This window comes from Belonocnema kinseyi, chromosome 6 (assembly GCF_010883055.1).
Source record: "Belonocnema kinseyi isolate 2016_QV_RU_SX_M_011 chromosome 6, B_treatae_v1, whole genome shotgun sequence".
NCBI lineage: Eukaryota > Metazoa > Arthropoda > Insecta > Hymenoptera > Cynipidae > Belonocnema > Belonocnema kinseyi.
This window is the reverse complement of record NC_046662.1, coordinates 70,953,685-70,957,112: the sequence shown is the minus strand read 5'-3', so window position 1 is coordinate 70,957,112 and position 3,428 is coordinate 70,953,685.

The window sequence follows — 3,428 nt, the reverse complement described above, 5'->3', positions numbered from 1 at the left end:
AAGATTTTTTTTCTGGCGGAGCGGGGGGATGCTAAATTTACCCGTCACTTGATAAGCTGAAAATTATTATTGAAATCTGGATTGGAAGTGGGGGGTGGGGGGTCTCCAGTCTCTTGCCTCCCTCATTTCCGGAATTGGAGCTTGTTCTGCAAGAAGGAATCTATGTGTATATTGAGTAGATTTTAGAAATTAGTTTAACTTATTCATAAATTATTCTTTTTGCTTATAAAACAAGCCCTGATTTTTGTCAGAACTGAAAAAAGTTCAATGTCGCTCAAGGTGAACTTTGTTCAAAATCAAATTCTCCTGGTAATATTTTCACTTACTCTTATTCTATTTAGACCGTAACAATCTGCGGAAAATAATGTTATACGCTTTAAAATCCCCACATGTTTATCCGAAACTTTACACGGAATGACATAAAATATTATAGTAACATAAATAAAGACGAAATTTAACGACGAAAACTTCCAGATTAAAGTAACATAGTTTTGAAGTTGTCGCTGACTTTCGTCTTTATTTATGTAATTAATATATGCGCCTGAACGTTAATTTTACAAAGCATATAAGATCTCATTTGTTTCTTAACCTTATATCTATCTATATATATATATAGAAAATATTTTTAAAAAATTGTTTTTTCATTGGTTTGCATTAATTCGTGCACAGTGTTGAATATTTGAAGTGGACTTTGAGCGCGTCTAGAGCACGCGACTGTTGTTCTCGCGCTTCGCGCTCCATTATGTATTTACTTCGCGCTACGCGCTCGGTCTCTGCATTTTTCGCACATTCTTGCGCAAACCGTTTAAAATTTAAATTTAAAACATTCATCACTATAATTTAGTGATTTTCAATTCTCTTTAGTTAAAAGAGCTTCGCTTGAGAATTTGAGTGCACCTAGGCCGCACGATTGATGGTTCTCGCACACTTGGCGCTCGGTCTTTGCATATATCCCACATTCGTGCACAGACCTTTCAAAGTCAAAGGTTAACGGATCGAAAGCTGTAATTTTGAACTCTCTTTTGTTAAAGCTCTTTCGGCTTTAACAAACACATTATCATTACGTATCTCGTGTTCTTTTTTACATTATGCTCAACACATTTATATAAAATATAATACATTTTTTAAGTAACTCTGTCTAGGATTGCTTATTCAGATATTGAAAAATAAAGCACCAATTGTTTTGATCATGATCACTTTAACATTTGTTTTTTACGTGTATCATTTCAATAAATTTATATCATTACAATTCATAATTGGCATGCAAATTGAAACACACTTATACTTATTGCTTTGTTTTTATTTTATTTTGTATTTCTAAGCTTGTTTTTTTACAATTAAAGAAAAACTACGCTTCCTAAAAAAAATATTCGTAAACAATTAATAAATTTTTTCTGGTTGAATGAATTTTGTCCTATTTATTCTCATAGCTTGTATCGTTTGTACAGAAATTTAATTTTCTTTTTTTTTTAATGTTGTTTTTTATGAATAAAACACAAGCAACTTATCCTATAAAAAGTAATTTATGATAAATTTGTAGATCTTTTTTAGGTGCACACTTTTTTTCGATTTATCTCTTTTCTGATCTTGCTTTGTTCTAACTTTTTGAATTTTTGTCAAAAATCGCTATTTAACGAACTCGACCGTGTGTCAAAGTACAATCAAATCCGACTAGTCTTGAAAGTTATCCGGTATACAGACAACGACAACAACAACAACAACAACAACAACAACAACAACAACAACAACAACAACAACAACAACAACAACGAGGACGACGACGACGACGCTGGACAGACAGACAGACACCGACGTAAAAACTTGTCTTTCTGACTCAGGGAGCCTCAAAACGCCGACATAAAACTAATACCTTCTCATTATATATGAGAATGTAATAATTTATTATTTTTTGTACGATCAAAATTCAAAAAGTTAATATAATAGTTATGTAGGACCTTGAAGAAGTAAAGTTTTTCTCCTCTTAACTTTTTCCCATATCACGCTTTTTTTGGCTTCAAACGTCCATTTTCGTTTGATTTTTTGGATTTTGAAAATCCTCTTACTTTAGTAATTCTTCTTTTACCAAAAAAAAAAGTAATCAGAATAAATTGTTCATATTTTTGTGTACTATAAAGTGCTGTCGATAGAATTTTAAAATTTTGAAAAAAGTGGTCTCCAAAATTTTGAAAAAGCTCTAACTTTTTGAATTTTTATCAAAAATAGCTGGTTAACGAATTCGATCCTTCTTTTTGGTACCTCTAAGTGTGCGCTAAAGCATAATCCAATCCAACTATTATTTTGAAAGTTATCCGGTATACAGACATTAACAACAAGGAAAATACTAACAACAGCAACGACGACGACGCCGGACAGACAGGCAGACGCCACGCAAAAACTTGTTTTTCTGACTCAAGGGGCCTCAAAACGTCAACATTAGATGAAATTCGCGAAAGTGATTCTTCGCACAAAACTAATACCTTTTCATTATAGATGAGAATGTAATAATTCATTATTTTTTGTGCGATTAAAATTTGAATTTTTGAGTTTTTCAACTAAATTAAAAAATTTAATAGAATAACCATGTAGGGCCTTGAAAAAGTAAAATTTTTCTTCTCTTGACTTTTTCCCATATCAGGCTTTTTTGGCTTCATATGTCCATTTTCGTTTGGTTTTTTGGATTTTGAAAATCCTCTAACTTGAACAATATTTATTTTATCAAAAAAGTCATTCAGATAAATTGTTCATACTTTTGTTTAATATAAATGGCTGTCGATAGAATTCGAAAATTTTGAAAAAAGTGGTCTAAAAAATTTCGAAAAAGCTCTAACTTATTGAATATTTATCAAAAATGGCTGGTTAACGAACATGATATTTAGTTTTGGTCCCACTAACTGTGCGCCAAAGCACAATCCAATCCGACTATTATTTTGAAAGTTATCCGGTATACATATAACAACGACATTTTTCGCATAAAACGCATTCTAGATAAGAATGTGAAAATGACACAAAAAAAACATTGATTTTTTTTTCGGGAAATTTTCAAGTAGATAAAGTTGAATTTTTTCGCATCGAAGCTAAAACATGATTGAACAAACTTGTCATAATAACAGTTTTCAATGTGGTAGGTATAAATCTTAACACGGTTAATTTTTGTTGTAGGTAAAGAATACGCTGAAATCGCTGTAAAGGTTACATTATTTTTCGTGTTGTGAAAATTGTATTTGATTGTAAAATGTGTAAGTTCTTATATGATTTTGGATTCTTTTTTACGAATTTATCTACTCTTACCCCCCCCCCATCCCGTTTTTTAACCGAAAAAAATCTGCTCTAAATTTGAGCGAAATCAGTTCATATTTAAGGGGGTATCCCTATATAGATTGATGAAAATTTCATGAGTACTCTGTTAAAATTTTACACCGAAACTTCGA